This window comes from Hyperoodon ampullatus (genome assembly GCF_949752795.1).
Source record: "Hyperoodon ampullatus genome assembly, chromosome: 19".
Classification (NCBI taxonomy): Eukaryota; Metazoa; Chordata; class Mammalia; order Artiodactyla; family Ziphiidae; genus Hyperoodon; species Hyperoodon ampullatus.
Genome location: NC_136932.1, coordinates 16,433,215 through 16,447,585, shown reverse-complemented (window position 1 = coordinate 16,447,585; position 14,371 = coordinate 16,433,215). Strand labels below are relative to the sequence as shown.

The 14,371-nt window shown below is 53.3% G+C and overlaps 1 protein-coding gene across 1 annotated transcript in view; it reads right to left on the bottom strand.

The window, feature by feature from the left end:
* The window catches only part of CYTH1 (cytohesin 1), a gene marked incomplete at its 3' end in the record, with an annotated part of 375,946 nt that overhangs the window by 183,909 nt on the left and 177,666 nt on the right, over positions 1–14,371 (bottom strand). The window lies entirely within an intron of this gene.

The window sequence follows — 14,371 nt, the reverse complement described above, 5'->3', positions numbered from 1 at the left end:
CTGGCTTCCTACCGCCCGGGACCGTACCCCGCAGCCTCCCAAATCTCCAGAGCTTGGGAGAAAGGGGGCACTGCGCGAGGACAGTGCCCAGCGGACCCTGACTCAGCACTTGGGACTCGCAGCCCACCCCTCCAGGGCACAGGCGGCCCACCCACCACCCCTTCCCCTCCAGCTTGGCACGGGAGATGTACACTGCCTGATTCCCTTCCACCCCTGGGGTCCCTGAGATTCTAGCCCGGGATTGAGGAAAAGGATGTGCGCTTTGGAGCAGGGGTCGTTCCCTGCCGCCCCTCTCCCAGCCCCCTTTTGCTGGGTGGCCTCCTGAAATTTACCGAGGATTCCTTTTTCAAATGGAGGCCTTAGAATTTTAAGTGCGCTTGGCCAGTAGAGTTGGAGGGGGAGGGGAGAGTGGTTACTATGAACAAAACAGGATTTTATATAAACTGTCCATATTTTTGACCAGCCAGCGGGGCGGGGGGTGGGGGCAGGAGCCCAGGAGACAGTAGGATTGGATGAAGGCATTTTCCGGGCTCTGCTCCCTTAGCCCACAAATGTGGGAGCTGAAGGACTTTTCCCAAAACAGTTCTGTGTTCCAAGGAAGGGCAGAGGGTCTTAGAGGTGTGGATGGCACAGAAAGCGTGGCCCCGGGGGTCCCTGTCTACCTGTCTTTGAGCCCTCTCTGTGGTGGGCACTGTTACACAGAAAGCCTCGTTCTTGCCAGCAGGATGTTTGTAATCTAGCCGGGGAGTTGTAAACTGAGAAAAATGACACAATTAAAGAATAATTGCCCGCTAAACTGTGTTGCTGACTTGAGATGTGAAACTGGGAAATACTGAAACAATGGAAAAACAGCTTCTTTCTGTTTATGCGTGCTTTGAAACAGACAACTTGAAGAAAAGTTAAATAGGCAGGGCAGTTATTTTTAGTACTCTAACAATTCCAAAGTCACTTTTTCGGCTTTTGTTTCTGTAAAATAAAGTCGTGTCATTTGTGAAATGATGTTTGATGCTAATTTTTAAAGTACAGTTAATTTGGAAAATTATCGCAAGTTGGCTGCCTGTAGCCTTTTCATTTCTTTCTTTCTTTGTTATTGCAAGTGGAATGAAATGCTCTTGAAGTTTACGGAAGCTGAAATCAATTCGTCAGTTTATGAAAGAAACAAATATCTATCTTAGGGGCTCTCAGCCTTCAGGCAAGATAGACACATAAATGATCAAGCATGCCCGAGGGTGAGAAATACATTACAGGTAGGTTGATGATGGTGCAGAAGGGGATCGGGGTCCATGCCAGGCACAGGGCAGGAAATGAGGGGCCTGGGCTGGCCTTCCTTCCCTCCTTCCATCAACAACGCTTACTTGAGCATCTGCAGTGGGCACTGTCCTGAGAGCTGGGCATTCAGGCCTCCACAGAACGGACAATGGTCCCTGGGCCAGTGGGTAGAAAGACTCCTGAGCTGGTGAAGGAGAGAGAAGTGAGGGGAGAGGAGCCATGGAGGAGATTTTAGAGGGTCTGGGAGGGGACCACGTTTTATTCTGAGGTCAGAGCTTCTGGAGGGTTTGGAGCAGAGGGGCAAAGCGGGCCCCTCTGAAAGGATGGAGCTCTGTGGTAGGATCGGCAGGAGTGAGGGCAGAGGGTTTACCTGTGACTCAGAGATGGAGCAGCCCAGCCTCCTCACTGGCCTTGCCAAGCCTCTGTCTCCCCATCCACAAAATGATGATAAAGTCCCCTACCTAGTGGATTTCTGAGCATGGCTGAGCAGAGGCTCTAAAATCCAGTGCATGTGGTGGCTGCCATCAGGAGGCATTGAATGTTAAATGACTTTCAGGAGGGCACAGCAGGTGAAAGGACAGAGCAGCCCCCGAAAGCTCACCCCACCCTGACTGGCTCAGCCATTTTACGGTGCCTGTGGCGGCCTTGGCTCCTGGGCGCCCCGCCTCATTACCCCGACCTCTCCATTCGTCCTCGTCATCCTCTGCCTGTGCTCCTAGTTAGAATCTTCCCATCTCAAAACCACGGGAACTGAGGCCCCAGGTGAGGAATCTACTGAAGACAAGAAGTAGATTAGGATCTGGCTACGGTGTCAACAGATGCCCTTTCACACGCTCTCTGCTCCACCGCCAAGAGGGCTCAGCAACTGGGGATGAATGTGGGGAGAGGGCCGCAGCTCTGACCTCTGTCCAAGGAGGGAGGTCGGGGTCAGGGCGCCCCATGTGCAGGAAGAAGGAGGACCCGAAGGCTGATAGCTCTCTCCATGGGCTTCTCTCCTAACTAGCTTCCCCGACCTTGATCTTAGGGGGCAGGCTAACAGGGGAGCCATACGGGAGACCCCCGCCCAGCCCCCATGTGCATTCTGACCACAGCCTGCTGGACCTCGGCTTGTATCTGTGACTCCCGGCAGGACTCAGGACAGACAGGAGGGGGCAGCACCTGCCAGGCCGGCCGGGGAGGGGGGCTTCTAGGACCCTCAGATCACCACCCGCACCCCCTGGGGCCACTACTTCCCACCAGGAACGCCCACTTTGCCCCTGCCTCCTTCCCAAAGGGACTTTCTCAAGGCAGAGCCCAGCAGAGTTGTCAGCCGGTCCCACCCCTGTGGGAGCACACCTAGCAAACACGTCCTGGGCTGGGCTTGGCAGCGTAAACGCTGTCCAGGGTCAGAAGGAAAATGCCAGCTCCGCCTCCTTCCTGCTCCTCTCAGGTAAACCGAGTCAGAGTGACCTCACCAGCCTCAGAGAGGAGGCCCTGTCCAGCCAGCACGAGGATAGGCATCAGAGGCGCCTCTTCTCACTCGATTCGCTCTCCCAGTTTACCGAAGATCCATTTCCTCCTGAGCTTGGAGTGTTTTCTCCCTTGAGACAGCTGCAGCGGAGCTGAAGGCCTCACACTCCTTCTGGCAGGTTCCAGAGAGCCAGACGCTCTACAGTATGTAGTGTGAAAATCGGTCCCACAGGCTCAGGAATCTGGCCCCGAAAGAGTGGGTGTGTCTCGGGCAGGTCCTGGGGCGCGGGAGCTGGTGGCTGATGAGGGTGAGGGATGCGTCCCTGTGCCTGGCGGTTTGTGATGTGTGGCCCCCAGAGAGGAATGGGAAGCTGGCATCGGGGTCATGATGCTCACCCCCCCCACCGCGTCGACTCCGGGCATCAGATTCGTGGCCACAGTAGGTGGCAGTGCCACACGCAGCCCAGACATCTGTCCCCAAAGTTCCTTGCTGGGGCTGTTTACCATAGGACATCCCAAAGGTGACAAGAAGGTGAGTAAGAATGACCTGTGTGTGGCGTGAAGATGGGCCACGGGTCACTGCACAGTCAACATGAGCATCTTCATGATCAGCCGTGGACACTCTAAAGGACATTTTGATTTTTGTTTCACTTCATTAATTTCATTATGAATCCTCTTCCGCTGGGCCAGCTTCTCAGCCTCGGCACCGCTGACCTTGGGGCCAGACCTTTCTCTGGTCGGGCCGTCCTCTGCACAGTGGGGCTGTCCTGTGCATGGCGGGGGTATTAAGCAATAACCCTGGTATCTACCCTCTAGATGCCAATAACATCTTCCCCCCAAGTTGTCACAACCAACTGTCCTCAGATGTTGCCTAGTGTCCCCTGGGTGGCGAAACCTCCCTAGTTGATAACCCCTAACTAGGGAAACTGATAAAAAATCGTTGGTCTTGAGACCAAATGCAGAGACATAAACAACAAGGTTCTCTTTCTGTAGGGAAAATAGTAATGCGTAGGGAGGGTCCCTGCACCCACGCATCACCCAGAGAACAGGCTGGGAGATGGTGCTGTGTCCATACTGGTTCTCATGGGAGAGAGGGAAGGCAAGAAATAGTATAAAGATTGTTGCTTAAGAAGTGCCCATGGATGGACTTCCCTGGTGGCGCAGTGGTTGAGAGTCTGCCTGCTGATGCAGGGAACACGGGTTCATGCCCCGGTCTGGGAAGATCCCACATGCCGCGGAGCGGCTAGGCCCGTGAGCCATGGCCGCTGAGCCTGCGCGTCCGGAGCCTGTGCTCCGCAACGGGAGAGGCCACAACAGTGAGAGGCCCGTGTACCGCAAAAAAAAAAAAAAGACGTGTCCATGGACATTCCCTGGTAAGTCCAGTGGTTAGGACTCCACGTTCTTACTGCCGAGGGCCTGGGATCCATCCCTCGTTGAGGAACTAAGATCCCACAAGCCACAGGGCCAAAATAATAATAATAATAATAATAATGTGTGCATGAGCATACAGCATGCGTGATAGTCCATTTATGGGAAATTACACATATGCAGGGATGCAGACGGATGTATGAACAGGTGTTCACCAAAAAGTTCATTGCATGTCTCCGGGTGACGGGGACTTAGGTGATGAGATAGATGTCATATCCTGCTCCTCGTGTGGGGAAAGCAATTTTCAGATGATAGTCCAACCCTAAAATGGACAGCAGAAATATGGCTATTTTTCTACATTTGCAGTACATCACTGCTAAAGCCTGCCCTGGCTGCAGCTCCTCTAGGCATTTACTTTCCAAAGCTCCCGCTCCATCCTCTCCACTGCTTTTGGCTCACGCCTCCCATTGGGGTTTCTTTGGCTGCGCCTGTGGCTATACTTTATGCCATCCCATAGAGCATCTTTAAGAAGGCGGGACCTGGCCTCTCTCCTTCACTCCCTGCCTCTGCACCTGTCAATCCCCCTTCCTCCCCTCCCAGGCAGGTTCCCCTCTGGGCAAAGGCAGCCTTGAGCCAGGGCACACACCTTGCAAGCCTGCCTGTGTCTTTTTTTTTTTTTGCGGTACACGGGCCTCTCACTGTTGTGGCCTCTCCCGTTGCGGAGCACAGGCTCAGGATGCGCAGGCTCAGCGGCCATGGCTCACAGGCCCAGCCACTCCGCGGCATGTGGGATCTTCCTGGACCGGGGCACGAACCCGTGTCCCCTGCATCGGCAGGCGGACTCTCAACCACTGCGCCACCTGGGAAGCCCCCTGCCTGTGTCTTAATTCCCCACTGCCCACTATGCAGAGAACAGCCTTCACAAACTGGGCAGCAGTACTCACACCACCCATGCTGCACTGATCCATTCTAGAGTGACTCCAGAAAGAAAGGAGGGAGGGGGGAGGCTGTCCTGGGGGTGAACAGAAAGCCCATGAAGTAAGTTGTTGGCTTGAAGACACTGCCTCATCTGAAGTATCCGGAGCAGACAGCCTAGACCGGCAGCATGTAAACACTTCCTCCAGGGAGGCGGCTCTGGCACAGCCGTGGTTTCATCCCTGGGCCGGGAAGCCTTTTCAGACCTTGCTTCCCATGGACTCTCAGATGACACTGCCTCTCCTCCCTGTGGCCGCGTTTTGCCTCCCTGTGACTCAGAAGGAACTCCAGTCCTGCAAGGGAGGGCACATCCCTCCTTCCGGTAGCGAGGGAGGGCCAGGGAGCCGCTCCTGCACAGTCTGTGCTCCAGAAGTCCACACCCCGGAACTGTGCTTTTCTCCTCCGGTTCCCCACCTGTCTGGCTCTCAGCTCTCCCCGAGCTGGGCTCTTCCCAGAGCCCCCTGTAGGCTTCATTTACATGGAAAACAAAGGACTATGAGAGACACTAGGCAGTGGCTCTCTTTGGGGCACTGCTCTGCATTTTCTCGTGCCCAGGCCATTTCCTTCTGGCCCTGGGCACGCAGTCATGTGCTTCCTCGCATGGGCGGGTTAGGGAGGTGGGCCAGCGAGCAGAGATGGGACCAGTGCTTCTCCATCCTTGGCTTTCTCCCGGAAGCAGCCACAGCTGGCATTCTGGGGACCAGGGGCTGGCCAGGAGCGAGGGGCGGGACAGCTGGGGGACTGGCTGCCCAGCTCAGCAGGGGATGGTTGGGGCTGGGTTTTCGTGGTTTCAGGTTCGCCTCCCTGCAAGCCAGAGGCAGGAGGCTCAGGTTTCCAGCCCCGCCATCCTGCTCTTCCTTTGGTGTTGAGAGTGATGGCCCATGGCCATGATGTCATCGCCTAATCCAAACAGAAGGGGGGCTGGTTTGGCGGCGCTGGCTGGCTTCCCATGCTGAGTGCAGCAGTAAATTTCATTTCAAGGCTATGATTAGGACGATGCCCAAGAATTTCCTCTCTCTCTCCTTCCTCTCCCCAATCCTATTTTCCTTTCCGTGCTCCTGCCTTGCCTTCTCTCCCCCTTGCCCTCCCGCCCCGCCCCGGTCTCTCTTCTCTAGGGATGCCTCAGGTTCTCGGTGAGGTCAGCCTGTGGTCAGCATCACCAAGCTCCTTCCATCCCCAGTCCGGTTTCTTGTCACCTTCAGATTCCAACCTGTCTCCCTCCCTCCCTCTGTGACGAGCTTCGGAGCAGACGGATGAGGTCCCAGCCCCTGGAGGTCATCCACTGGAGTCCGGGGTGAGGGCGAAGGGACAGAATGCCTAAAGGCCCTCGTTCAACCTTGAGCTGAGCTGCCAGACAAGATGGAGAGCAGGGCGTGGGTGGCTCTGGTCCCCAACAAAGAGATCAGAAGGCAACGAACAGAGCCAGGAGGAAGGCGAGGAGAGGCCCGGCTCCCTGAAAAGTGATTCATCAGGTCCTCACCGCCATTTCCAGCTGCTCTCTGGAGTTGTGGGCCTGGCTCGTTGACTCTCTGTCTTTGGCACTCCCACTCTCTCCTCAGCTACGAGACAGCAGCCCAACTCCACAGGCGAGAGGGGCCAAAAGGCAGTGGCTCGCCCTCTGGGACCCCATGTCCCCGGGCCTGCCCAGCCCCTGATAGAAGTGGGATCACGTGTGCAGTCCTGCCCCAAATCCCACTGCTTCTCTCCTCGTCCTGCACAGCCCCAGTTCTGTGCAGGCATTCCCTGGCCCGGGAACAAGGCCAACACCTAGTCACTGCTGGAGGTGACTTGCATCCTCCAGCACAGCCTCCCCTGACAGGTGTCATCTGACCACAGAGCCCGGTCACCTGGATGCCCACAGGGAAGGCAACAGGGGCTGGGTGGGCTGCGTCTCTCAGCACCCAGGCAGGCTGAGCTTCCTGAAGATACAGAGGGTGCCCTGGGTCCCCCTCGGCGCTCCCCATCGAGTTGGACTGTGGTCTGACTCCTAAGGCCAGGAAGAGGGGTGTCCCAGGTGTGGCCTTCTGGCTGGCGAGTAGCCCCCTGTCCCCCCCACCCCAGCCCGCCACCAGGCACATGGCTCTCCAGCGCTCCTTCCCCGCCGAGCCTGGACGTGGCCTCAGAGCCTTCCTCGCCATGACCCAGGAGCCAGCTCAGACAGCCAAAGGGGGCTCGTGATTGATTTCCAGCCCAGGGAGATGCCCGGCCGGGGTCGTGTGGGGAGCAGGCCACCCTAGGGAGGGGTAGAGATGGAAACTGCCCTTCTGTGGCCCGTTTACCTGGAATTCTCAGACCACTTGCGTTTTCTCACACGGGTTACTTGTCTTCATGTCTGCCTTCCCCAAGACTTCCAACTTCTTAAGGTTATAGCTCACTTGTTTACTCATTCATTCATTAATTCATTCATTCGACAAGTTTGTATTGGGCCCCAGCTGTGTGTCAGGCATGTGCAGGTGTCGGGGATGTGGATGGAACAAAAACAGCCCCTTTCGTGCTACAGCATGATCCACCTTTTAGTAGAAATACAGACAGAGATGATGGCAAAGTGTGTTGGGGCCCAGACCAGGAGCAAGGGCACCAGCGAGGTCTGGAGGGCCTGGGATAGAGACCTGGAGGTTGGTCAGAATGATTCAGATAAGGTGGGAGCACTGTTCTAGGCAGAAGGACCCAGAGGTAGGAGGACGCAGGAGCTGCAGGAGGGTCCTGTCAGCTGAGCGCAGAGCTGGGTGGGGGCAGGGCGGATCTGGACGACGTGAGGGGTGGGAGTCGGAGACAGGCAGCAGCTGTCCGTGGTGACTCACTGCTGAGCAGAATGATTGGAAACACATGTCCCACCGAGAGGCGCATTCATTACTCACAGCCGAGGGTTCTTGGACAACATGGGAGTCAAGAGGGAGACTGGTGGGGAAGGAGAGTGGTCGGCGGGGCCAGGGAGGGGCTCCGGGCTCCCTCATGGTCGGTGCCCCCCGTCTGCACCTTGACATCCTTTGCCGAACGCTCCTCAACTCTGGCTGAGTTCCTACTCGATACGTTAAAAACAACCTTTTTATTATGAGAACTTCCAGACATATTCACAAGGAGAGAGAACAGTGTAATGTTCACCCATGTCCCAGTGCCCGGCTTCGAAAATGATCAACTCATCCAATCTTCTTTCATCAACACGTGCCCCAGTGGACGACTTGGAAGCAAATCCCAGACATTGTATGTAGTTCCTCTGTAAACATTGGAAGAACATTTTTGTTGAAGGCCTACTTTCTCTTTTTCCGGGTAGAGAAGCACACTAACTTCATTTTATGAGGGTTTCTCACAAGATTTTTTCTTCTCTTTGGGCTAAACCTGCTCCCCAGAATCAGATAAACCAGGGTTTATCCTCCATCACCAGCTGTGTGACTCGTGCCCCATGGCTTAACCTCTCCTGTCTCTGCTTCCTCATTTGGAAAATGGGATCCCGCTGGTAGTACCCTCTTCAGGAGCTTGCAGGAAGGCATCCAGCACATGGCAGGTCTCGGATGATATTGGTGATGAAGGCTCCAAGAAACAAAGCAGATCCCACAGCCAGGAGGCTGTTGGGGCCAGGATTCAAACCCTAATCTGCCAGACTCCAAAACCTGTTACTTTTTCATACCTTAGGCATGGTCAGCATGCCCGATCAGCATGCTTTTTAGGATCCACTGAACCAAGGTTGCCAGTGACTTTTGGTCATGATCTGGAAGGTCCCTCTGCCCTGAAACTCCTTCCCCTTGGAACAGGGTTGGGGGAGATGTCCAGTAGCTGGGAAGCAGTTTCTTTAAGAACTCAAGGCCCTTGGGAATGAGCAGCAAATGGGGCCTCCCAGCCAATGGGAGGGGAGAGGGATGAGAAGAGGGCGTCTCCCTCCACCTGGAGGTAGGCTCAGATCTTCCCACCTGGGAACAGGTACTCTCAATGTAACCCTGAATCTATGGGTTGTAAGGAATAAATACCCAGATGAGACAGGTTGGCTAAAGTGGGCTTTCTTCAAAGGATGTAGCCTCTGAACGTCTGGAATCTGGAGAACCCTCAGGCCTACTTTATCGCTCTTGTGCTTCTCACTCCTCCGAATGGCTCATCTCAACTACTTGCCTGTCTCTCTGTCTCCTTTCTCTCCTTGGATTTCTCTGCGTTTTCACAGCCCAGCCTGGCTGCCTTTTTATCCAGAGCATTCTTATGAGCGCAGATCCAATGGGCCAGCCGGGGTCAGGTGACTACCCACTCCTGGCTCAATGGCTATGGCCGCTGGTACCAACTGGGTAGTCAGAGCCTGGGGTCTGAAGGACAGGCTGGCCCCGGAGGGGAACGGGAAGGGACACCTCTCTGGAGTGAGGGCAGGGCCCCCAAAGAGAGACACTCGGGTGGGCGGACAGTTGGGCCCTTGACTGCCCACCCATGAGACAATCATACCCTTTGAACCCTTCGGCATTTGGAGAAGGCAGTCAGGGTCTGGGCCCAGGATGATGGCTCTGTGCCATTGGCTTGGGAGAGGTTGGCTCCAGCAGAAGAATCCTGTGGGGCTGCACCTCCCAGGCCTTGTTATTGCTCACACCTTGATGGGGCAAAGAGCCCTATTCAAGGCTATGAGGTCAGAACCCTGGCCTTGTCTTTGACCGTGTCTCCTGGCAGCGGTGGAGGACAGCAGCCGCTCCAGGCTCAGACGTCGCCTGGAAGGCATGTCTGGGGCTGATACTCTCTAACTGACTGCCAGAGAAAATATTTTTTGCAGGTTCCTTGTGAGCTGAGAATGGAAATGCAACACCCAGCAGGATGAGTGGGGGAGGGAGGCCTGCCTTTCTCCGAGAATCAGGAAGACACCTGGGGATGGCATTACCCAGGCACAGCTGGGATGGCCGGTCCTTGGTGGCCATTAGGGGCCCAGGTGAGCAGAGTGGCCAAGGGTGGGGAAGGCCCAGGACCAGGGCAGATGATGGGGTTGTTAGAAAAGTGTGTGCTCTAAAAAGGCAAATGAGATGAGTCAGGCTGAACCGAAGGGCTCTAGCTTAAAATAAACAAACAGAAAAACAAACAAAAAAACCTTCTAAAAAGTACAGAATTCAGCCTGAGTTTTGAAAGTTCAAATAAACAAAGAAAAAATATGTAATCAATACTCATACAGAGAGAACCAATGTTAGTATTTTGGCATCTATTACCCATTTTTTACTTATGTAGCAAGTAATATTGTATGTTCTACTTTGTAGCTGCCTTATTTTAAACCCAGGAAGGTATCATGAACATCTTTCCATGTGATTAAATATTTTCCTGCAATACTATTTTAAACATCTGCATGGCATTCTGATGTAGGCTCTGCCCAGAAGGCAGGATGAAGTTGCCAATGGCAATGCCAGGCTTGATGGTCCCTATAGCTCCCAGTCCCAAAGAGTAAGCAGGTGTCCTCAGCCGTTACTATGGCAAAATACTTGAGGAAGGCTCTGATTGGCCAGGCTTGGATCCTAGACCCATCCTTGAGCCAATCACTGTGGCCAGCGGGATTGAGGGCTCTGATTGGTTAGGCCTGAGGCACATGCCCATCTTGTAGCCAGGAGGAGGCTGAGGGGAGGGATGCTGAACAGACAAAAAGCATAGATCCCCCACAGACTGCCAGCCAACAGGAGCTCCACAGATATGCGTGGAAGGACTGTCCAACAAGGTACTGGGTCTAAGACTAAAGAACTGTGTGACATGGTCCTTACCCTGAAGAGGCTTACAATTTGAGGGAGACCCCAAAATACGCAAAACCAATTAAAGAAAGGTTAAATGCCAAAAATGAGATAAACACAACAGGAGGATTTTGTGGCAGGACAGACTTGGGTTCAAGTCCCATTTCCACCGTGATGTTGGCCAATCTCTTTACTCCTCTGGGCTCGAGCTTTCTCATCCATAAAGTGGAAATAATACCACATTCTTCGGGGTATGGTGTGAATTCAGTCTGTTGACATAAGAAGAGCCTAATTTGGAGTCTGGCATATAGTAGGTGCTTGGTAGAGGGTAATTAATATTAGTAGTGGCAGGATTTGTGCAGAGGAGGGGGAGATTACAATGCACAGACCAGGTGCTTGGAAAAAGTTTAAAGGTGAATGGTGGATTCATCAGAGCAAAAGGTGGAAACCACTCAAATGTCCATCGAGTGATGACTGAATAAACAAAATATGCTGCCTCTGGGCAATGGACTAGGATTTTGGCATCAGAAAGAATGAAGCGCTAACACATGCTACATCAGAACTTCAAAAACATGCTCACTGAAAGAAGCCAGACACAAAAGGCCACATATTATATGATTCCATTTATATGAAATGTTCAGAATAGGCTTAGGGCTGAGGGAGGGGCAAAAGGGAGATAGTTTCTTTTTGAAGTGATAAAAATATTTTAAAATTAACTGTGGGGATGGCCGCATAACTGTAAATGTGCCAAAAACTATAGAATTGTACACTTTAAATGGATGAATTGTATGATATATGAATTATATCTCAATGTAACTTTTTTTTCCCCAAAGACATGTGAATGGTGGAAGTTGGGTCTTAAAGGTTGGGTCAAGTTTGGATAGTCAAGACAGAGAAGCTTTCCCCGGGGAAGAGGTGGGGGGCATAGAGGGGAGCCAGTCTGGGCTTGTGGGCACAGACCTGGCGAGGATAGGCTGGTGGGCGAAGGGAGCACCTGAGGAGAAGCTGGCAGGGAGGGCGAGGCAGGGGCTGAGGACATGGTTCAATGAGAACCACTGAAACAAAGTCCCCCTAAAACCGAGTTTCTCTGCCAAGTTTGTGATTAGCCTCTCTATTCAAAACGTGATTCCCAGGGACTTCCCTGGCAGTGCAGTGGTTAGGACTCTGCGCTTCCACTGCAGGGGGCATGGGTTCGATCCCTGGTCAGGGAACTAAGATCCCATGTGCTGCACAGTGTGGCCAAAAAAACCAAAACAAAATGAAAAAAAAAACGTGATTCCCTTTCTTGTCCAACACCTGTTCCCCTCAAGACTGAGAGGTATCAGAGAAAAGGGGGACTGAAACAGCATGCCAGCCCCTGTGTCCCTGTCCTTTGCAGTAAAAGGCTTTTGCTTTAGTCTCCCAGGCCTCCCCTGAGTCTCAGAAGGGCTGGCTCCAGAGTTAATGATTTGGAAATGTGAAGATGTAGAAACAAAGAATATTTGTTGGTCGGGAGAACTGGTAACAATTTAGACTATAAACCAGACGCATAACAAGGTCACCGAACTCCCAGTTCCCTGAAATATATAGATAAATAAATGTTTGACACTCAGTCCTAAGTGTTTTTTATGGGATGCAGACCCACTCCAATGAAAACTGCTGACGCAAGCATGTAGACCCCAGACCGGTTGAAACCAGAAGGCTGGTGATACTCAAAACTTCACCTTGATGCCAACCAATCAAGAATTGTACGCAAGCTGATCAGGCACCCTGCCACCCCCTCCCTCACAGGACCTGTAAAACCTTTGTCTCCCAACCGGCAACATGGAGATGGTCTTAGGACAGCAGTCTTTCCAGGTTGCTGGCCTCCTGAATAAAGCAAATTTTCCTTTTCCACCAACACTTGTCTCTTAGGTATTGGCCTTTTGAGTGGCAGGCAGCCGAACTTGTGTTTGGCACCGGCCTTGTCTGGTTACACCAGCACCGAGGCCCCTCCCAAGAGGAGCCTAGGCACAGGGCTTCAGCTTCTCCTTCAGGCCTGAGAGGGCTGAGACAAACAGGAAACGCTCCCGGAGCTCAGCCGGGGGACACGGGGAACAGGATGGGAAGTTGAGGCAAAGGCTCAAACCTTGTGCTCCCAGGAAAAGAGCTTTAGTGGTACAGCCATCTCTGCTTGCTTGGACTCTGTCCTCTGCCGAAGAATGGCCTCTCCCCTCCTCAGTGCCCTGCACGTTCTCCATCCAGCTGTCACCCTGCTCGTCTCTAAGCCAGGCCCCACGAGAACCAAGCTCATCCATCGTGATCTAACCAGTAAGGCATGGGACTCCCCACGGCATCACCATCAGCTTCTCTGTTGCCCTCCTCTCTCTTGGGCAGGACAACCTCCAACCTATGAGTATTTGCTGCCACCCGGCACCCACCGTAGCCCCTGGAACCATGGGGTCTGCTGGCTTGGCTCCTGGTCTGGGGACCCAGGTGGTCTGAGTGGGGGTCGTGTGTGAGGGAGAGAAAAGAGGGAGGTGAGAACAGCTTCTCTTTCTTGGGCTGGCAAAAGCAGAGCTTTGCTGGCAAAAGAACAAGGGGAATCAAAGCCATCGGAAGATGGGGTGGGAGAAAACACAGGTGTCAGACACAAGGACTGGGATGGAGTGACAATTCGAAGTGGGAGGGGAGGGGGAGGGGCCCTGGGGCTTGTTTCCTCTCACGGGGCATCTTGGCAGGTGCCATTCCTGTGACTCCTACCTCTGGCTTCAGCAGCTTGGAGGATGAGTGCCTGCCTCTGACCCGCCCTGAAAGAGAACATCATGGGTTCCCTGGCTGGAGAGGTACCGAAAGACATTTTTTGTTCCGGGACAACATACATACAGAGAAGTACACAAATCTTAAGTGTTGAGCTTGATACATCCCTGCAAAGTGAAGACAGTGAGTGACCACCATCCAGAATAGTGCAGAAGTGGACCACCGCCAGCACTGGAACACCGCCTCCCGGTCAGTCCCCCATGTAGACTTCGTTCCTGCCTGCTAGCACTGGGCACCCACTGTGCCAGGCTTCTCTTTTTAGGTCTGATCACCCCAAACCCATATCCCCATTTTTCAAAAACCTGTCCAGTCATTTTTGCAAAGATGATTTTATTCATATAGAAAATGCGGGGACTTCCCTAGCAGTCCAGTGATTAAGACTGCGGGCTTGCACCGCAGGGGGCATGGGTTCAATCCCCGGTCGGGAAACTAAGATCCCGCATGCCATGTGGTGCGGCCAAAAAAAAAAAAAAGAAAGAAAGAAAAGAAAAGAAAGAAAATGCAGTCACTGCTTAGTTGGGTTAAGCTTTTAATTTCTTGCCAACAGTTTGTACTTATCTGTACGCGGGTGACCATCTCAGAGGAAAAGGTACCAGGTGACAGGAATCGTGTCTGTAGAAATTGCTTGACACCTGGAGGAATATCCAGAATTTGGTCTAACAATCCTCTTCCCTTCTTGGGGCAAGCAGCCCAGAACAGAACTAAAGGATGGTTCTGCCATGGTTAGGATGTGAGAATCACAGTCGAACACCGTGAGAAAGAAAACCGCATCCGGCAATGATAGCTGCATGTGGTCGGGCTGGGCGTGTTGGTGAGGACCCCTGGGATGCTGATTCAGGGCTCCGTGTTAAGTGAGATTTTTA